This window comes from Musca autumnalis, unplaced genomic scaffold (assembly GCF_047663935.1).
Source record: "Musca autumnalis isolate F117 unplaced genomic scaffold, ASM4766393v1 scaffold_1, whole genome shotgun sequence".
Taxonomy (NCBI): Eukaryota; Metazoa; Arthropoda; class Insecta; order Diptera; family Muscidae; genus Musca; species Musca autumnalis.
This window is the reverse complement of record NW_027411644.1, coordinates 206,513,908-206,537,720: the sequence shown is the minus strand read 5'-3', so window position 1 is coordinate 206,537,720 and position 23,813 is coordinate 206,513,908. Positions and strand designations below refer to the sequence as shown.

The 23,813-nt window shown below is 32.3% G+C and overlaps 1 protein-coding gene across 1 annotated transcript in view; it reads left to right on the top strand.

Moving 5' to 3' along the window:
- Positions 1-10,609: 10,609 nt before the first annotated feature.
- larp (La related protein) overlaps positions 10,610-23,813 on the top strand; it is a 101,741-nt gene continuing 88,537 nt past the window's right edge. Inside the window, exon 1 of the mRNA XM_073959938.1 lies at positions 10,610-11,315. The gene's annotated coding sequence lies outside the window, so the exon portion shown is untranslated. The remainder of the gene's footprint in view (positions 11,316-23,813) is intronic.

Genomic DNA, 23,813 nt, shown 5'->3' with positions numbered 1-23,813 from the left:
TCTTCTTCTTCCTGAAAACAATCAACCATCTGTTTTTAATTTGTTGTTGATTTATGTTTATGAAAATTAAAAACAATTTTATTGTGGAAATAACATACCCCCATTATTATAAGTCTCCTTTTGTTATAGTTTGGATTTACCGAACAGATTTATAGCGTTCCGGTTAACTTAAAGTTAAAAGTGATGATTGAATTTCAAGGAGGAGCTTCTTGTCATTAACTTTTAATGTGAAATTTATATTTGGTCTGTTCCTTTACTTTTGAAAATGGTAAAACCGGCAAAAGTAGCAAATGGTCTGTTCCTTTACTTTTAAAAATGGTAACAGTGGCAAAAAATGGTAAAAGTGGTGAACTGCTCTCATATAAATTGCATGCTATTAAAAGTAAGGGAACACTTTACAGGTTAAAAATGGTAAGAAATGGTAACCTCAGGCACGTAAAGGAACAGAGCAAAAAGTTGTGAACTGCTCTCATATGAATTGTGTGGTGTCAGAAGTAAAGGAACGCTTTTCGAGTAAAAAGTGGTAAAACTTGAAGATTCTTGCACGAAAGGAACAGGGCTATTTTTAATGCCTCCAAATTAGTTTATTTTACATTTTCAAATCCATCAGATAGTAAAAGAACACATGTAATAGTGGCCCATAGTCTAATTGTATTGTTTTATGGAGAACAAATTTGTAAAGTGGAAAAATACTTTTTTGTTTCATTTTCTTTTTTATTTTTAATAAAATACAACGTGTTTGCTTCCTTTATTGGTGGACAAATTGTTCTGTTTTGACAAGCCAGCTGATTGCTTGCTGGTTTTTGCTGGGAAGGTGTATGTTTACTTTTTACAATTTCCTAGCAAAAGAGAATAAAAACCCCTTAGTGTCTGAGAAAGTTCATGCTGGGAAAGTAACCAGACAGACTTATTTTCCAGTTTGATCATGCAAAGGCGATATTGCTTATAGAAACTAAAGTTCATTAAAAATTAAATATTTATATATTTACTAGATTTAGGGGGTGTATGTAAACTTTTGTCCCTTACTGTATGTTTACTATTAATTTTAACAGATAATAATTTTTTCTTGAATTTATTGTTCATCACAAAAGTTTTTAATTCGAATGTATGGGTTGTTATTTATTCGGCGGAGAATATAAAATGAAGGAAAATGCAAAAAATCAGCAACGAATAAACAACAACAAGAAACACATGATACAATGATACCTCCCGCTCAGAGCTCACAGAGTTGTATTCGCTCTGCCGTCCCTTCATTATCTGTGTTCGTTTACTCAAAATTTGTACGAATTGTTACTGGATGTTGTTCGTTTACTCTACAGTACAATGCTAAAGATCTTAGCCGATTACAAGAAGTTACTGAACTTGTACAAATTCGTACAACAACAAGAGTTAGACAAACTTTGTATGTATAAGTTATCACTTAATGCAATTGTCCATTAAATTATATTCTTATAAATTATTATATTTGGTTATCGTTGGCCTTTTGGCTCAACGAATAAAACGCAACGGCATATTTGCCGGAATTACTTTTTAGCGAACTGCCTTCTTTATTGACAGAAATGTAATTAAACTTACTTAAACTAAGTCCCAATTTACATTAGGCGAGTTTACTTGCGGCAATTGTCAGTTTGTAGGTGAGAGAGGGTGCTGAGAGGCAAAGGGTTACCATATGCCTCACCTCCCTCTCCTACAAAATGACAATTGCCGCAAGTAAACTCGCCCAATGTAAATTGGGACTAAAGGTATAGCCAAAGACATATGGTCTGTTCCTTTACTTTTGAAAATGGTAAAACCGGCAAAAGTAGTAGAAGTTGTAAACTGCTCCCATATGAATGGTATGGAGTCTGAAGTAAAGGAACGCTTTTCGAGTAAAAAGTGGTAAAACTTGAAGATTCTTGCACGTAAAGGAACAGAGCTATAAATACAACAAGATAAGACATTTTTTTGATATCATTCTTCAGTGAATGGCTTTTGAATTTAACATAAGCTTCGTTCCCGTACTTTTTAATGGTAAAACTCGTAAAAGAGAGAACTGCAAAAAATTTGTTCTCACACACACGTTTTTTGAAATAGTTCGGGAACGGAAAAATGGAAAATACGTCAAAAAAACTGGAACAAATGTCAAAGTCGGCGTATCAGCCAATCAGACGCCGGCAACCATGTTACTATTTTTTTACTCGCCCAAATTTGTCGTGTAAAAAGTTTTTAAAGAGAGCGTCATTCAGCGCCATTTTTGTTTAAAGAGAAGTGAACATTTTACAACTTTTTTGTGTACGGGAACGCTTTTTCGAGTAAAATGTGTAAAAGTCGTAAAAATTGTAAAAACTTTTTAGTTCTGGAACACAGCTATAATGTTATATTACGATATGGTGATATAACATTTTTTCCAATTGACATAGAATTATTCTTGAATAGATCCTTGAATTCATAAATTTCGTTTCTGATACCATTACACTTGGTTGTGATTTTGAATTAACTGCAACCTGCTAAGGGTAATGTTTCTATACAAAGTTTCGTAAACATTTTTTTGTTGCATGCATTTTGTCTAGTCTTAGTTGTATTTATGTCTTTGGTATTGCTAGCCATCACCAAATTGTATTGTAAGCATATTGTGGCAATTTGGGAATTGGCATCTAAGTCAGCACCTTATTGCCCTACTAAATATTCTTATTGTTGCAATTAGGGCGTTGACAGCTATGTCAGCACCTTATTGCAATTATTCACATTTATTAGTAATATTAATTTATGTTTTTAACTACATATTACATATTTAATAACATATTGTTACGAATGTAACTGATAGGTTTAAGTTAATTTAGTTTAATTTCCGTAAATTTAAAAATTTGAATTGTAACGTAAAGTTTTATTACGCAGTTACTTTATTTAAGCAACAACAACAACTACCATGTAGAAATCTCTTCATCATTCTAGTTCTTTACCTTTCATTAATGTGCTTTTGTTTTGTTTTGCCATAATCATGTAATTATCGTTTAGTTTGTTACTTCTTTATTTCTTGCATTTGTTTGTTGTTGTAATTACGTCATTACTGTGTTCGTCCACTGTATTGATCTTTCCCCATGTATGTGAGTCTGGTTGTTCGCTTATGGGTACTTTACACGATATGTTTTTTACATATGAGTTGTCACTTTTTATATACAAAATGTATACGCAAAGTGACAACACATATGTAAAATTACATATCGTGTAAAACACCCATTAGTGCGAATGTGCGTCTGTTGGTCTGTTCCTTTACTTTTAAAAATGGTAACAGTGGCAAAAAATTGTAAAAGTGGTGAACTGGTCTTATATAAATTGTATGCTTTTTAAAGTAAGGGAACACTTTGCAGGTTAAAAATGGTAAGAAATGGTAACCTCAGGCACGTAAAGGAACAGAGCTTGTGTGTTCGTTGTAGAGTTGTACAATCTAGTTCATTTGAAAGATCTAGTTCAATAGCTCAGCTCTTTAAACTGAACTAGGTCAGTAATCTAGTTCATAGTTCACTGTCCAGTTCAATCATTGGGATCAAAATCGTTCACCGGCTCTTAATCGGTCGTTTGATGAAAACGCATACATACACCAAATACAAACAAAAGACTAATATAATTTAAGTACTCCATAACAAATATATTACATATGCATAGTTTTAATGCATTCTTAAAGAAAGATTAATTAATTTTAGGAAAACATCCTTCATTTAGGTGGCTGGCAAAAAATCGTATGTTATGTGTGTGTGTGTGTAGAAATTGTCATTGCAAAAAAGCTTTGTGTGTGTGTGTGTTTCTTTTTATTTTTTCCCTTTTTTTCTATCCAAAAAGGCAGATTGAATCTGGATTCGACATATTGTAATATGTTATGTCTCGTATGTTTTTGTAGAAATCTTCATTTTCGGACAGCTATTCCATGTACCTTGATCCAAAACATAAACAAACTGATCACATTACAAAGGCATCCCTTAACATAGACGACGCCGTCACTTTATGTATTTGTGAACGACATGTTGAACTAGATTCTGAATCGTTCGTTGATCGTACGTCACCGACTGATTACAGTTCAGTGAACTATAATGAACTATATCGACTGATCTAGTTCATACGCTCTTTTCAATGAATCGTTCAATTGAACTAGTTCGTTCATGAACTATACAACTCTAGTTCGTTGTACAGATTCGTGGTGTTGCCATATGTTCTAGATATTTCTCGAACAGGGAGACATTGGGGTATAATTACAGGGGAACTGGCAATGGCGAGTGAGTTGTGTTTTAAGCGTTGAACTGAACAGATCGGTTAAAGAATTGCTGCGTGCTAACTAGAGACTAGCTGTGTACTAAGTAATTAAAGTCGGTTCCGAATAAGCGTAATAAAGTAAATAAAGCATTGTAGAAACGTAATCTAAAACGAACCCTGTTTTATTTGGTACAAATCGTATCGGGGAATAAAACAACGTCTACACGGAGATTAGTTAAATCTAATTCCGTAACAATATTATTTATTTCCTGATAACTTGTATGTTAAAACATACATACATACGTCAGGTTTATTTACATTTCAAATCTGAAAACAATTTAATTTAAAATTTTTAAATTTAAAAATTTCAGACCATTTGCAGTCGATTATGTCTTGTCTGTCCGCCCGTCTGAAGGATCTGCTGATGTGGTCCAAATATCGGTCTTCGTCATATTTTTTCAAATGTTTAATCAAATTCGAGAATGGGGGAAAGGTTTACTTCTTCCCATATAAAAGTTGACAAATTTTCGCTAAAATTGTGCGTATAATAACTTACGACCGGATCAACAGATTTTGTCAAAAATTAATCCTCGCAATATTTTTTCCAGACATAGTTTAAGGATGGACTATATCGAGGCAGTCCTTTCAGTACCTCCACACAAAGTTTTCGCTTAAGGGGTGTTCGAGAAACGTTTATAAATTCCGTCTGGTCCTGTTTACAGAGGTATGATGTGTTTCGTGATCAAGTCCATGCTTTCAGACGTACATTTTTGTTCAATCCTTAAAAAATCCTATTGCGACAAATATAAATGGCTGTTGGTCACATTAGTTGTGTCTTTTTACTTTTTCAGTTATTCAGTAAGTTCTTTTCAGAGAGTAAGAGAGATTTTGCTCTTTGATACGAAAATAGAGAAAAAAAGTAAAAAGACAGCATTTAGTAAACTTTAGCAAGATAACAGTTGAAAAACAAAACAAAAACATTGGCGCCAATGCATGAACGAAAAAATAACTCCAAAGCAATGAAAAAGTTCTTTATTTTTAAACAAAATAAGTAAAAAATAATGAATATATTAGTAAAATAATCAATAAATAAACCTGAATCGTAATATTTATAGTATTTTTCCACAAGAATAAGATAAACATTGAGTAGCTGACCATTAGCAGATGATTAAAAAACAGCTGATCGAACTTGCTAAATGTTGCTGGGAAAAATTCTATCAGCAACTTTTAGCAATTTCTCAGCAAACAACTGTCAAAATTGTTCTCTAACTTCGCTCTCTTTTACTGAACTTTTGTGTAAAAAGACAGCATTTAGTAACATTTTGTAATAATTATTACAAATTATCACGTAAAAAGACACACCTATTAATTGAAAGAATTAGTGTCAGTGATACAGAATTAATGCGAAGTATTGAAATCCACAGCGTCACTGATGCGCATTTGAAACGCAGAATACACACTAAATAAGCAGCAGGTAGAAAACTGAGGTAGCTTTTGCAACGGTGTGCATTTTAAAGTACTTTTAAAAAGCATGTGCAACAACTGAAAAAAATCCTGCGGTGACAACCTAAAATGGCTGTTTGGCAAGACAACAATTAAAATGACTCCACAAGATCCAGCTTTTACAATCATGACTACAATATCGTATTTTCCCTTGGGAAGGTTTTATTTTTTAAAGATAAAACCAACATACATAGATGTAGGTTTCTTAAGAAATATGTAAAACTTTAGTTAGTTATATATCACGAATATTGCCAATTATTTCATATTCCATTTCAGAAAAAAAAGGATACATTTTTTCGCGCTACATCAACGATTTATGATATGTAGGTTAAGAAAAAAATTCCCAGTACAAATATGACCGCGAGCCAATTTTTGGTTGTTGCGGACAAAAGTTATGGGGGTTTTATTTCGCTTTTTAAGATAGAAAGTATTATAAAAACTTTTTTCAAAATTAAGAACCATTTAGTGGTCATAAAATTACACAAAAACTTGTTGTGGATCAAAACTTCACGGGGAATCAAATGAGACTACAATCAATCATTGGTATTATAGTTTCGATGTTATAGCCAAAATAAGCATATATTTTGGTCAAAAAAATAATTTTTTGTTTAAAAAATATTTTTTCACATGCATTATGTAGTAGAAAATATTGTAAAAATCTATAGGAATACTTCCTTCATTTTGCTTAAATCTCCCAATAAAATAGACGGATTTTGCTTTATTGACATTCGTATTAAAGCCTTCCCATTAGGGAAGGTAATTGGGTTGATGAGGATATATCTCGAAGCTTGGGTTGTTGGCCAAACTTGGGTTGTTGTTGTGCTCTTTACGTAACCTGGTAAATATATCTTGACCATTATTTAGTCGCGCGTTTAGATCGTCGTCGCTCGGTCATCGTGGTTGCTGTTTGTTTGGTGAGAGCAAAATTTTGGTTGAATGGATGTTGTGTTGTTGCTTTAGTTGATTTATTATTCAATCCGATCGCAGGTGAGCTATATTATAAATAATACTTGCACTACATAACTTATACCCCGTTTATATATAACCGGATTTAACAAACCGACTGGGTTTTAAATGTCAATTCCATTGCTTATATTTCAAATAAATCTTCATAAAGAAGGTTAACCCTGCAAAAAGCTCTAATATAAACAGCATGTTATTCTAAATGGTTATTATAAGCTTTGTTCCTTTACCTGCCTGAGGTTACCATTTCTTACCATTTTTAACCTGCAAAGCGTTCCTTTACTTTAACAAGCATACGATTTATATGAGACCAGTTCACCACTTTTACCATTTTTTGCCACTGTTACCATTTTTTATAGTAAAGGAACAGACCAATAAATTCACATTAATTTATAATTTTACATTAACTAATAATTTTAATTAAATTGCAAAATTATAAACCTTTCAATAAATAGATTTCAATTTATTATCCCCTAAATTTGGGGAGTTTTTAACGTTATATTTGGCTAGTGTGACAATAATCTTAAAATTCCGAATTTGAGCGAAACCGTGCCATTTTGCTCACTATTATCACTTATATGCAGGATTTGCCTATGAGTTGGTTTTGCCTTTCCTGCCCATTTCGCTATTGATTTTTTAACCGGCATATGAACAAAGAAATTGATCTTGAATTATCTTTGTGGACCTAACGGCAATTCTAAACAGAAACAAAAATGTACAGCTTGGATAATGCAATAAAAAGCAAAGAATATCAAATAAATCTATCGCAAATTGACCTTGTGGGCCACTCCACTTCTAAAAAAACGTCGAAAAATTGTCCGAAATACATATTATTAAGATACAATTCATGGTGTATTTATATAAGATAACAGTAAAACTCAGATGGCTGACCTGTGCTGTAATATAAGTGTCCATTTCAAAACGAAATTTTGTGCTTTTATTTCCATTTTCGATGAGGGTAAAATACCATTAAAATTATTTCCCACGGAGGATGAATTCACTCATATCCATGATCGTGTTTTTCAGAAAATGCGGCAATAAGTTCTAAGGGTTTTAGCTATAGCTAAAGCAATGTCCAAGATTGTCTAAACATTATTATGCCCTTTTTTCTCACATGCAAAATTTAAGAGCTTTTGTGTATTTAATACAACAACAAATACAACTCGAACAACAACCACAAAGGAATTTGTTTTTGTTTGTAACGTTACTGCCAGTTGTATTTGTAAACAAAACAAGGAAATGTCTATAAATTATTGGAATAATTTTTCACATTTGGTTGAATATTTTGGAAAATTTTTTGGAAATTTTTATGTTTCCACATCATTCCACTACATGCATAAATTCTCGCAGAAAGTAGAATTCTTGCAGAAAAGATTGGGGTCGCTGGAAATTCGTAGAAAAAGGAGAAGCTGTTTCAATGTTTTGTTTTAGAAATCAAAGAAGCACATGTTTATTAGGGCTTTATTTTTTTTTAAATTTAAACAAAATACCTCACATATTAACAAATGTTGTATCGCCTCTTCAAGCGGGGATTTACTGCGCAGCTTATCGTTCGAACTTGGAGGAGGTTACATATCATTGATATGAAGAAGTCTTTCTGGGAAATGGTTTTTTCCGAATGATATTTTTTTTTTTCTCAAAAAATATATGTCCCTAATGTACATCGAAACAGAAATAAATGTATAAAATGTCATATGAAATTTGACACTAACGTTACAACCATGGTTTAATAATAAAGGTTAGCCAAAGCTCCCTGTCAATTTAATTTTTTTTTCTTTCGACTGTTCCTAAAACTTCAAAACAATATACACAATCTTTGTATGTGTGTGTGTGATGTTTGAATAATATGCCAACAATTTTAAAAACAATCGAATTCAATGATTTCCAAAATTGTTTTCAGAACATTTGTATGGAAGAAATCCTTCAGCTTATTATTGAAACAAACATTTTATCATATCCACAACTCGATTATGTGGAGAAACCTTGGCCCTTCATTCATTTTTCGCGTTTTTTATAAAATGATCAAAATTGGAATTTTGTAAACAAACCCACTTGTTGCCTTTTTGTTTACTAATTTTGAAGTTTTATGAATTCAGGAAAAACAAGGGTTCTATAGATTTTTTTCATTTAAATCTACCTCTTTACTTATACCATGGTTACAACCCAGTTCAGTCAGCTGTATATTGCTGCTACCTTTTCTTATTCTACCATGACCTTAGTGGATACAATGCGAAAACCTTGTAAAACGTGTGAATTTTGATTTCAAAAACAAGGGTTTGAAAAGCGTCAATTAATTCTTAGCGATTTCGAATATTTTGATAGAATTATATTTTCTGCGAGTTATTAGTGAAATGACATAGAATCGTTAAAAATGAAAATTATATTTAATCAAATATAAACGTTTTTTAATTAAAATATTTTATTGACACTTCCTTTATTTTGTTTACATATGCCTATAGTTTAAATTCTACCTTCTAATAATTGTACCATGGGAAATAAATTAGAAAACCATGCAGCTCTGAGAGGTTTCTTGTAGAAGATATCTGATCGTAATATGTGTTTTGTTTTAGTGATACTAGAAGTTGCTCTATTAATAGACCAACATTTGCCTTGGATCGTTTGTTTGCATTTGATTTACTTCTATTCTGCCAATCTTAATGATGGACTAAGCAATTGGACAAATTGCGGATATTTATTGTAGCAAAGAAATTAGGGTAAATTTTGAATTTCGGTGACGAATCGTTTGTTAATTCAACCTGAATTTAATCCATTAATTAAGGATATAAGAAATTTGAATTGATGATAAAGTTAGATCTTTGCTAACAAATTCATTTAATAAAATGCAATTATGATAAATAATATTATTTAGCAGTCCAAGAGTTATTAAAATTTAAGACTAAATTCCAGGACCTTAACCATTTTTTTCTTTTGCAAAAAATATCAGAGTAAAGAAAAAAAGAACAAAAATTAAAAAAAAATCCGAGTGCATCAATGATTTTTTTACATAGGCTAAGAAAGAACAATCCCTTTCGTAAAGCTGCGTTTTTCAAATGAGATTACCTTCTTATTCTGCCATGACAAATATTATACCGCTTCTATAAACAGTGTGCGGCACGTTGTTCGGACTTGGAAGAGGTTACATATTATTGATATGAAGTCTATACGGGAAATAGTTTTTTTCCGTATGATATATTTTTCCTCAAAAAATATATATCCCTAATATACATCGAACAAAAAAATAAATATATAAAATGTCGTATGGAATTTGACACTAACGTTACAGCCCAGTTCAGTCAGCTGGGTATTGCTTTTACCTTATATTGTTCTACCATGATTGAGCCCCAGAAAACGAATGAAATACATATACAATTGTGCCGTGCAGATGGCGAAAAAGGTGACAGTTGCTATGTATAAAATTTATAAAACATACCGTGTAAAAGCAGCATAAAGGCAAAACTCAAAAACTAGCGTACTTTTAGGGATCTATAAATCTAAAAATGTATCGAACGGAGTGCATTTTTCACGATACCGTGTGGATTGCATTGAAACATGAAATTTTTTGCTGCAACTCGAAATTTGAATTAACGGACAATTTAAATTTGTCATCTTCGAAAAACAGAGCTGCATATTTTCGATATGTTTACAACAAAAAAACTGTCTATGAACCACCCAATTAGTTTATATTTCTAATTATAAACTACAAATTAAAAAATAGCAATTTATTTAAAATAAATTAATATTTAACAAATTAAATTTATTGTTAAAAACAGAAAATGTGATTTTTTTCGTCACAAATTAATACATGTTTTTACAATAGGTGTGAGAATCAAAACAACCAGAAAAACACACACACAACATGCGGTTGTCATAATGTGCGCCCCGCTCTTTACCCCTCTTATGAGTTTGTCGAAATGTCATCGCTCTTTTCGAAGTTTCTACCCAACGGCAAAACCACATGTACCACATGTCGCACGAGATTTTTTAAAAATTTACACTGAAATATGGTGAAAAGTGTTGTGAAAGTGTACCCAAGTGATAACTGAACAAAGCATCCTTAGTTTCTGATAAAGGATTAGTGCTAAATTGTACAAAAATTGCATAAAAATCACTTAAAGATTTTTCCCAATTGACAAACGCAAGAAGAAGCAAGTTTTGTCTTTTCCTTACACACGAGTATTCCGTTTACTCTTGTCGTCGTTTACGTTTGCTCTTGACATTCTTCGAGTTGTCAAATTACGTATAATTCACCATACTACGTTTTGATACGTTCGTTCGTCGTGTGTGCGTTTTCGATCGAGTTTTCCCCTCCATCAATAATAACAACGAGATTTGTGTTGTTGTTTATTTGCTCTTGTCTCGTTTTCAGAGTGTGACAGAAGAAGACCTAGCAAAAAAGAAGGAGAAATCGTAGTGTGAGTGCGGGCAAAAAATACGAAAACGTAAAATAAGAAAAACGAAACTAAATCAAAACACAATAAACTCACCAAAAAATATTCCGATTCGATAAATATTCTGAAAGAAAAACATTTCAAGAAAATCAAAAAAGAAAGTTTTTTTTTGAGCAAAAAAAAAATATTGTTTTGACCAAATCTTGTTAACTACGTCGTTTTTATTTATTGTTGTTGGTGAGTATAATTTGTATTTGTTTTGGAGATTTCACAATGCTTGTCTTGTTGAAGAAGTTGAAGAAGTACAGGCTTTTGTGCTTTTGTTTATGTGTTGAACGGTTTAAAGTTTTCCCCTTTTTGTGGTTTTTCTCTCCTTCTTTGTTAATTTTCTAGTGGGGAACACCAATTCAGATTCCCCAACTTTTTTCGAGTTGTTCATGTCAATCAGCTGTTTTGCAATATTGCAGTGCTGATTTTTTCTTGCACTTGGTTGCATTGTTTGGTACGAGAAATGGCAAATCTGTAAAAGGAAACGGAACTTTGTTTATGTTAACCCATATTTGGACATACTGAATTACATGGTTGTGATGAAGAGCAGTTATCCATTATGATTCCAATTGGAAATTATGAAAGGAAAAGAAATGATAAATATTATTAAAGATTAGTCAACGTATATTTGTGATTATGTATGGAATACATTTAATTATGTATGGTATATATAGTTAGACAACTAAATATTTGCAAATACCAAAATTGCAACAGTTTTTATATTAATTGTTAATTGATGGCAACATATTAGGTATGTAAAAATTATACGGTTTTCTGTGCGAGTTTCTTGTTATTGGTCCTCAAAACAATATTCCGTCAAAATATGGAAAGTTTATATATGATTTATAACAAATACAGTCAAAAATAAGAATTACCTACTACTTTTGGTCACAGATAAAATTTGTAGCCATTATGCATTTTTATGACTTTTGTGGTTAATGATGGTCTACCAATATTGAATGTGATAAAGTTCAGGCATAAAAAGGGTCACGAAGGGTCTACAGTTAAAAACCCATGAGGCCATATTAACAATAAACAAGGACGAATAGGCTTGAAATTAAACCCCTACTAGAGAAGGAGGAATATCGTATGTTTGGGTTCTATGTATATTCTATACCATGGAAAATAGTATAACATCGAGTTCACGGAAATAATATTGAAATACCTATTTAATATTCATTATTCTGAAAGTCTGTAAAAAAGTATCCAGAAAGCACAAACAAGTTTACCAGTATTCCTAAGTCCTAGATCATGACAAAATAATATTGTTTTTTGTGTGAATTGCTGATGTAATTAGCAACACTAAATTGATAAATACTACGGACCAAAATTAAAAAAAAAAATACCTACTCGAAAAAGAGGCTCCAACGAGAGAACAAGACTTACTAAAAATTATCGAACCAGACCATTACGAGTATAGTGTAACATGCCGTGAATGTTGGACTAACTAATCTCATTAAAGCTCCAATATGGCTGACTTCCAAAACATCCGTTGCTTTGTATTCGTGCATGAAACTAGGGGTTCTTAGATCGAGTTTTGCAGTTGTGAATTTCATAAAATTATTCTAGTATGGAACTCGATCTGAAAACCCCTAGTTTCATGCACCAATACAAAGCAACGGACGTTTCGGAAGTCAGCCTATATGTCCAAAGTGAAACACAACTTTGACATTTAGATTTGGTAATTTTTGCAAAAAATTATTTGTCACCCCAAAGTAGTAGGAATTCTTATTTTTGGACTGTATTTGTTATAAATCGGAAACAAAATCTATACATTTGGATGGAAAATTGTTTTGAGGATAAATAGCAAGATATTTACAAAAAAACCGTATATTTTTACCCTACTCCACTATGTGGGGAGGGTATTATAAGGTGTGTTTGACCAAAAAGTTTGTAACACATCGAAATAATGGTCGTAAACTTACATCTACTAATATGTAGGTATATACCAAAATTAATGTCTTGACGAACTCACTTGATTGGGCTATATGTGTAGGTCCGTCTATCGGTCTCTCCATGATGGGGCTCAGAGCTGGCAAACCATCGATATTCCCAACATTAGATATTTTCGATATAATATTTTAAAATATCGATTGCTATCGATATTATCGTTAAGTTGTCAACACCATTAATTTGGATATGAAAATGACGGAAATGTCAATGCTTTTCTTGACATTTTGCACAAGCAGTTCACAGAAATGTAAAGGAGAAAAAACAATTGCTTATATTTTATAAAAATACTAGCAAATGCCCGCTACTTCGTATGCGGAAAGGAAAAAATATATATAAGCAATATTTAATACGGGAATTGTGAATACTGGAGATTCTGTTGTACTAAGACCTATTTTATTACCAATATTTTTTCGATTGTAGTCAGAATTTACAAAAAAAAAAACAAAAATAAAAAAATTGCCGAATCGCATCCCTACCTAACTACCATATTTTTTATATCGAATTTCCAAAACTACGTATCATATTGCAAATTTTAGATTTGACTCCAGGTTTTAACCCTTCACTAACACAGCATTCCCTTCCAGTACGAATTTCCAAACACTAAACTTTATTTCACCCCCCCACAACAACAATCCCGCACATTTCAATGCAATGTTCTAGCTTTAGCGGTTTCGCCCAGAACCCAAATAGGCCCGTTAAAATTTCGGCATTCAAAATGGTCATGAAAATCCACTTTTTCGTATATCCCCATATAACGGTGCCTATCGACTTAGTGTATTTTAAAAGGAGAACAAATCTATATTGTCCAATTTTCTTTAAATTTGGACCTTGAATACTCAGAGGATATAAAAGTTTAATTTAAAAAATTTCCACTTCAATCCAAGTTTATTTGAAGAGATATTTTGAAGATTTAGAATATTTTGAAGATCTTCGGCACATTTTCCAACTGAAATTCGGAATTTGTGGCATGAAAGGTTAGAAAAACTTTTTTACAAAAAAATTTTACTTAATGTGCACGGGTATGTCCTCCGTATATAACTGAAAATTTTTGGAGGCATTTCAATTTAGGTTTTTTTATTATCAGGGGGTAAATAACTTCTAGTTAACAAAATTGTCGCATTGGATCACGTTTTCAAGTTAACATACCAAGGCGGTCAGAACAAAAACATTTTTGAAAATATACTTCACGTTTGACTACTTAATTTCAGTACACTATTTAGAAACGCCTTGGCGTAAACATCAAATCAATGGAACAATATTCAGTACAATTTTTCAAACTCAGAACTTTGTCTCTAATTTTAGAGTGATCTTCATAACAAATATTTTTCCATTTCGTATTTTTTGTACAAATAGCATATTTCCAAATTATATAATCCCAGCTTTGTTCCTACACCCAACACCAAATTTAGAACCTTAACTGTTTACACAATGCCAAAATGGTTTTGGTACCAACATGTTACCCAACTTTCAAAAATTACTTCCTTATATTCAACTTATATCCTAACCCCAATTCACTTTTCCAGCTTTATCCGTTCCTCTGAAACCCATTATAGTACTAGTTAGTACTTTTTGTATAAATAAGTACGAATTTTCAAAACCTCCTCCCTACCTCCACTCAAAACACCAATCGCTAATTTAATGCCGAATTTCAAAATTCCAGTTCTACCCGAATTTCCAAAATGTACTTTCATATCTCAGCTCTATCCGTTCACCTAAACCCAATTTATAGCCAATGTAGTTCCATTTAGCACTTTTCTATAAGAACGAATTTCCAAAACTATCTCAATCCTGCACTCCAACAGTAATCTGTTTACGCAAATACAAATTGTTCTTCGTGCACATTAGTACGATTTTCTAAAGCTACCTCCATATCTCAAATCTATATTCCAACAACAATCTTAATTCCAAATTTTAGGATTCCAGCTCTTCAAATCCAAATCATACTAAACTCACTAATATTTAGGACTTTTCGACCTTTGGTACTTCTTTTTTACTCTTCATCAGTGACCCCCATTCCAAATTTCAGGATTCCGGTCCTATTCGTTAACCCATATCCAAATTGTACTATATTTAGTACTATTTAGTACTATTTAGTACTTTTCGTATACTTTTAATTCGAATTTCCAAAAACCTTTCTTTTTACTCTCCATCAGTTACCCTCATTACAAATTTCAGGATTCCAGCTCAATCCGTTCACCCAAATCCAAATTGTACTAAATTTAGTACCATTAAGAACTTTTCGTGCACTTGTAGTTCGAATTTCCAAAAACCTTTCTTTGTTACTCTCCATCAGCGACCCTAATTCCAAATTTCAGTATTCCAGCTCTATTCGTTCACCCAAACCCAAATTGTACTAAATTTAGTACCATTTATTACTTTTCGTACTCTTATAGTTCGAATTCCAACAACTTTCATTTTTACTCTTCATCAGTGATCCTCATTCCAAATTTCAGGATTCCAGCTCTATCCGTTCACCCAAATCCAAATTGTACTAAATTTAGTACCATTTAGTACTTTTCGTGCATTTATAGTTCGAATTTCTAAAAACCTTTCTTTGTTACTCTCCATCAGTGACCCTCATTACAAATTTCAGGATTCCAGCTCAATCCGTTCACCCAAATCCAAATTGTACTAAATTTAGTACCATTAAGAACTTTTCGTGCACTTGTAGTTCGAATTTCCAAAAACCTTTCTTTGTTACTCTCCATCAGCGACCCTAATTTCAATTTTCAGGATTCCAACTCTATCCGTTCACCCAAATCCAAATTGTACTAAATTTAGTACCATTTAGTTCTTTTCGTACACTTATAAAACCTTTACAAAAACCTTACATTGTTACTCTTCATCAGTGACCCTCATTCCAAATGTCTGTATTCCAGCTCAATCCGTTCACCCAAATTAAAATTGTACAAAATTTAGTACCATTTAGTACTTTTGGTACCCTTATAGTTCGAATTTCCAAAAACCTTTCATTGTTACTCTTCATCAGTGACCCTCATTCAAAATGTTTGTATTCCAGTTCTATCCGTTCACCCAAATCCAAATTGTACTAAATTTTGTACCATTTAGTACAATTCGTGCACTTATAGTTCGAATTTCCAAAAACCTTTCTTTGTTACTCTCCACAATTGACCCTAATTTCAAATTTCAGGATTCCAGCTATATCCGTTCACACAAATCCAAATTGTACTAAATTTAGTACTTTTCGTACACATAAGTACGAATTTCCAAAATCACCCTCATGTCTCAATCCTACACTTCAACAGTAATCTTAATTCCAAATTTCAGGATTCCAGCTCTATCCGTTCACCCAAATCCAAATTGTACTAAATTTAGTACGATTTAGTAATTTTCGTACACATAAGTACGAATTTCCAAAATCACGCTCATGTCTCAATCATACACTTCAACAGTAATCTTAATCCCAAATTTCAGGTTTCCAGCTTTATCCGTTCACCCAAATCCAAGTTGTACTAAATTTAGTACCATTTAGTACTTTCCATACGCATATGTAAAAATTTCCAAAACCATTTCCTTATATCGACACCACTTCCCAACCTTGATTTCCATACCAAATTCCATGATTCTAGCTATATCCGTTCAAAATATACAATTGGTACTAAATTTTGTAAATTTTAGTACTTTTCGTACACTTAGAGGTCGAATTTCCAAAAACCCTTTGGTACATCTTTCTAGCTCTCCATCAGTTACCCTCATTCCAAATTTGAGAATTCTAGCTCTTCCCGTTTGCCTAATACAAAGGGTACCGTATTTAGTACCTTTTAGTACTTTTCGTACACTTCTAGGTCGAATTTCCAAAAACCCAGCCTTATCTCACCCCTACACACCAACAGCAACCTACACCCAAAATTTCAACTTTCTAGCTTCAGCGGTTTCGTCTGGGCGTTGATGAATCAGTCAGTGAATACCTCACCTCACTGCTCTTTTATATATATAGATTAAAAAAATGCATTTTACTTTTCCGAAATATGTGTACGTGTAACTACGGACTTACTTTCTCACACACACAAAACCGAAAAGCAGCGAAATTTCCATTTATTTCAATGAATTTTAGGTTTGGGATTTTTGTTCCGATAATATCGATAGGCAAAACTATCTATCGATATTTAATTTTTAAAAAATAATCGATTTTATCGATAGTGCCATTGATTTTTTTCCAGCTCTAGGATTTTGATGATTTTAGTGGAGAAAAAGTAGTCAAGGTTTATTTCTAATGCGAATGTCTCCCATTCTAATAACAGAGAATGAAAGTGGTAAACATCACTTTTACAACAATGGAAAGTAGGTTGGCGTAGGAGGTCAAGCAGCTTAGATATCGCAATAGTCGATAATACATCCCATTCTTTTGTAATGACGCTACATGTCGCAATTTTGATCGGATCGTCAAGAAATTTTGGGGGCTGATGGGGGTACCAAAGAGTAAGAAGGTTAATAATTTTCATGATGGTCATATAATATACAGGGCTGGAACTGGGTAAAAAACTAATGTGGAGGAAAAATAAACTTTTTATTCGTATGGTAATATTTCCGCTTCTAAAGCAAACCCTATCAATGGAAGAAGAAAATGACAAATATCAAAGCATTACCAAGTAGATTGTCGACAGCAGATATATGTATATAAAATTATTAATTATTTTGATTTAGTTGGCCTCAACTAATTCGCTAGAAAGGCCCCAAAAGAAATGTTTACTACTGAAAACTTATGTAGGGTATCACACAGTCAGCTCCGCCCCGACTATAGCCTTTGCTCACATATTTTTATATAATTTGTTGCCGTAAATTAAAAATTAGTATGTATTTATACCCTATACCACAATGTGGAAAAGGGTATAATAAGTTTGTTTTCCCAAAAATTCATGTAACGCCGCGAAATATTCGTCGTAGACCCCTCATGTGGTATACCAAACTTCATATCTCGACGAGATAAAGCGATTTAGCGATGTGTGTCCGTCCGTCCGTCCGTCCGTCTGTCCGTCCATTAAAAATTGTAATCAAGCTAGAGGCCGCAATTATGGACCGATTGTCACGAAATTTAGTATGGAGGTCGGGTTTGGACCAGAATAGAACTGATTAGTTTTTGGCGATGATCGTGAAATGTTAAAGGGATGAAATGGACCAAAAACAAAATTTTTGCTCGATTTTGTAGCCGCTCTGTAGGTCGCAATAATAGTCCGAAATTTTAAACGTAGTTTTGGTTTGAGATGAAGAAGTAGCGTGCAAGTCAACGGTATGATCGGATAATATTTAGCGGGTTAAATTGATCAAAACTTTTGTGTGAAAATTGGTAAAATTTCTAATGCACATCTTATAACAGCTAGCCCGGAAAGCTAGTGCACAGGGATAGTGGTATAGGGTATCACATGGTCGGCCCCGTCCGACTATAGTCTGTTCTTACTTGTTTTATTACAGTTTTTGGTTTATGATTGTTTAGTATTCCCCCATTGTCTTAACTTCATCATTAACTTTGAGAGTAATGTTTACAAAACGCACTGACAGCCTGCAAAATTTTACTGATGGCTACCAATATCATGATTTCATCCCGGCGAAGGGAATTATCAATTGGATTTTCAGTTTGGTTTTTTCAATTATTTAGTTGTCTAACTGTACTAGCATAGTCATTTCAGAGAAAAAATTTAGATTAGGACTAACATCGGATCGGTTTGAAATAAGTAGAACTGCTGCGAATTATATGCACTAAGGAATGACCCCCAGTTGTAAAGCCCAATAAAAGCAAATTTTCATAATTTTTTTTCCAAGAAAACTATGGAACTTTTTGCTTATTTTTTTCATCCGAAACAGCATATCTTTTTATTGCTAAAAAATACAGTCAGGGACAAATGTTTACATACACCCAATAAATTTCGTGTTATAGGGTAAAGTGGTGTTTACACTAGCCATCAATGTCATATGAGACGAAATAAAAATATTAAATATCTACCCACAAAGACAATGTGGAGGCGTAATTTCATTGCATTTTTGCTGGTAGGATCTCAAAAAGTAAATGGCGTAAGGAAAATCCCCAATATTGCGCACAATGACGACTGTATAACGATGGAAAATTTCATGCCAGATGACATTGGTAGATAGTGTAAACTGCATCTAAGTTATGATTTTTATGAAATTCCAAGTACACAGTTTTATTTTTTCTCACTAATAAACAATATTTAATACCACAAAAGTATATTCCATAATTCAAATAACAGAAAATTAAAAAAACAATAAATGATAGGGTCAAATGTTTACATACACCATAAGGAAATAGCAGCAAAATTTGTGGTTTTGTCGAATGTCTCTGGGTGTCTGAGATGTATTTTAGAGAAACAAATAATAATTTTTTGGTGATAAATGCCGTTATTTAAAGTCAGACTACTATATAGCTCGTTAAAGGGGACCCATGCTTATTTCTTTGCATTTTTAGGTGTTGTACTTTATTAAAACCACAAAATTAGTGTCAGATTATAAATCCTGAGATCCTAGAAAGCGTTGAAGTTCTTCTTTTAATAATATACACCCGCGATCATCTGAATAGGTTTAAATTTTTTCTTTTTAAATGTTAATGTATCTTCGGATGGGTTCGTTTTACAGATCCATACTATTTAGTTTTTGAGCGTCCTATACTATGTGATAAATTGAGCGTCCTATACTATGTGTTTAATTTGTGTTAAATTTGATTTACAATTTTCTACGTTAATGTCGTACATTTATGATACATTTGGTCAACTATGGTGGATTTGTGGGCATGATAATACTTAAATTTGTACTTCAAGGATAGTTAAAAATGAAACTTGAGCTAAAATGCCAAATATTTTCAATGACCTTTCTAATTTATCGATTCTAATAATATGGCTAACACCTGGTATATGCTTGCAGACAATTTTCGAAGCTCAGAAGAGATCTAACGAAATCAAAAAGTCATTTAAAGCAGGTTTATAAAACGTTTTTTGTTGGAATATTTTTTTGATTTTATCTGAAAGTTCTTGGTAACTTTTCCAAGGTTGAGAATTGAACCCACGTTCCTAATAAATCGGGTCAAATTTGTTGTAGGATTTATCAGAATGTTCCATTTTATAAAACTAAACCGAAAAAGTGCGCATTATTTGCATGAGTAGTACAATTTTTAAATTTTATTTGATTGAAACCTATTCTGATGATCGCGAGTGTATCTTCTTGGACGCCGATAAATGCACGCTGAGATTTTTTCAGGAAGCGATTATTAAATTCGGTACGTATTTTACCGAATTTAACGATCCAATTGATATGGAATTCTTCTGTAATAGATCCTTGAATTTATAAATTTGGTTTCTGATACCATTACCTGAAATGTTCCTCCTATATTGTGTTTTTAAATTACCTGCAACCTGCATTGTTTCTGCTAAGGGTCATATTTCTATACATTGTTTCATAAACATTTTTTCTTGCATGCATTATATCTTATCTTTACAGTTGTATGTCTTTGTTAACACGTTCTCGCAGCTGAATGCTATAGCATAATTTTTATGGTATAGCTATAGCATTCACGTGCAAAACGAATTATTTAATTACTGATGTAGCTCTACCTTTTTTAGTGTAGCAGATTCTTTGTTTTGTCCGCATTTGAGCACCCCACAGGAATTTGGCGGGGGTTTTCCCTATAATATAATTGTTCCACAAAGATCCCAGGAGGGACAAGGGACTTGTGCATGCCATTGCACCACGGCAAGGCGGGTGTGCATACCATTGCACCACGGTGGCACCCAGGTTTTCCCTAACCCTCAAAATAATGGATAGTGTGGACGGAAATGTTTCCCAATTTAGGAAAATACTTAATTTTTGCAAATTTCTGGAGAAAAAATAACTATTTCTCGGAAACTATAATATACATATGTTGTGCTCATTTTTTGTTAGGTAGGTTGGGTTGTTGTCATTAAGAAATGTTTTAATAAGTTACCATTTTTCCTCAGGTACTAAATTTTAGTGAAATTTCAACTTAAGTGGACTAGAGCTTTTAGGGAACAACATGGAACAGGGTTTGGTCGAATACCAATGGAAAGATGCTCGAAAGTGTCCTCTTTCAGCCCATATATACTTTTGCACACATTCCGTTCGTTTAACACTTTTTTAAATTTATTGAAATTACATGGGTAAAAATGTGTTTTCTTCATACCGTTTCCCATGCTAATTAAAGCTTTTTTGCACTAATAGCAATTTTTAGGTATATGAGGTATGATGCAACCTGAAATAAAAAATGTAATCGTTGATAACTTCGAAACGAGTAGAAATTTGTTAACAAGACAAAATATAATTTCGTATGCTGAAAGGGTGTCTTCAAGATGGCATAGCAGAATATCCCATTTAATGTACCATTGTACTAAAATTTTACCGTAAAACAAAAAATGGGCATTTTAACCCACTGGTCGTTTAAACGCCACAAAATGGTTGCAAAAATTGACGTAAAACTCGGGTATTTTCGCATATTTTTGTATGGTTTTTTGCATTTTGTTATAGTATTGTCTGTTATCTATCATTCCACGCCTATGATATCTATAATTCCAATAATTATAAAGTTTAATTCGTTCCATTCATTTTATTTCCAAATGGCCTAAAACGCAAGCAATTCAGAAAAAATCGACTTTTCATGAAAAATTTAAATATACGGTAAACATTTAATCATATATGTTACGTTCATTCCGGGATTTGCTAGGAATATAGTAAGAGAATTTTCTTCAACAAAAACCAAGCGATTGTCATGTAAGAAAACACAGTTATTATTACCCTTCCAAGCTTTCGGCATTTATAAAAGAAGGCCCGATTACTGGAAAACCAAACGTTTTAGAGAAAAAAGTTATTTTTTAAAAAATGCTTAAAAATCGTCATTATCAAAAAATTAAATTGAGCATTTAAAATGATGCACCACAATAATTGATTAATAATGTCCAAATTGTTGGCTTTTTATGCCATTTTAGTAATTAGAGTGGTGGAGTAAGTGGTTCCCTATCGTTTTCAGTAGTTTTGTCGTTGATTCCAACAGAATGATGTCCTGGCGTAATTTTGGAATGATTTATTTAGTGTACTTTTGTAGGCAATTTGGCTTAGACTAGCCTTAATTGCCCTGATAGAGGAAAGAATCAGGGCATGGAACAAAAGTTTTCGCACTATTCTTTAAAAATGGTTATTAGAAACATTATTAACAATGCCTTGAGAATGTTTGAAAATTTTTTATAGTTTATTGTGGTGCATCCATTTTAAATGCTGAATTTAAAAATGCCCATTTTTTGTTTTCCAGTAAAATTTTAGTATAACGGCACTGGAAACGGAATATTTTTCTATGCCATCTTAAATAGAACTTTCAGCATACAAAATTATATTTTGAATTGCTAAAAAAAACTCAACTAGTTTCGAAGTTATCAACGATTAAATTTTTCATTTCAGGTTGCATTACTTTCAGTAACCCCACTGTATGAGTTTTATAAAATCCCAAGGAGATTTTTTTTTTTTATTTTTGAACGAATTTTAATTATATTGGCATTTTCTTCATTTTTTTTTTGCTTTTTTGCATGGTAGAACAAATACAAGGTAAAGTTAATACTACAACAAATACAACTCGAACAACAACCACAAAGGAATTTGTTTTTGTTTGTAAACCTTAGTGTCAACGTAAATGTAAACAAAACAAGGAAATGTCTATAAATTATTGGAATTTAAAAAACTAATAATTTTTCACATTTGATTGAATATTTTGGAAAACATGAATGAAAACTCGTTAGATTTTCAATTTGAATGTTTCCATATCATTCCACTAAATGCATAATTTCTCGCAGAAAGTAGAATACTTGCAAAAATGATTCGGGTCGCTGGTAATTCATTGAAAAAAGAGAAGCTGTTTCAATCATTTGCTTTTGAAAACAAAAAAGCATATGTTTATTAGGGCTTTATTCTTTTCAAGTTTAACAAAATTCCACACATATTAACAAATATTGTACCGCCTCTATAAGCTGTGGTTTAGTGTGCGGCATGTCGTTCGGACCTGGAGGAGGTTACATGTCAATGATATGAAGCCGTCTTTATGGGAAATAGTTTTTTTTCTGATGAATAAATTTGTTCTTCAAAAATATATATCCCTAATATACATCGAACATAGAAATAAATACATAAAATGTCGAATGGAATTTGACACTAACACTACAACCCAGTTCAGTCAGCTGGGTATTGCTGCTACCTTTTCTTGTTCTACCATGGCTTTTTTGTATTTTTATTGTTAATTTATTGGGGTTTGACAATTTTTGTTATATATAAAGATATAAAAACACTCATATTTTAATGAAAATGCAAAACCTTAATTAGTGCGTGTTGATTCAAAACAAAATACCTACATGTATTTCAAATTTGAAATACGTGTATTTTGTTGTTGTTTGGTTTTGCCTAAAAAGAGTAAACGATTGATTGTGTTATCTGGCAAGAATTATGAAAATAAATCTATCCGTTCAATAGTTATGGGTACTTTACACATTATGTTATTTTACATATTTGTTGTCACTTTGCATATACATTTTGTATATAAAAAGTGACAACCCAGATGTAAAAAACATATCGTGTAAAGTACCCATTACAGAATTTTTACCAGGAAAACGAGTTCGCAGAAATATATGAAAAAATACAACAGATAGTGTTTTTCCAACCGATTTTGACGACCTATATATTTGTTTGGGAATTTTTGTCATTTTATGGACGTCATAA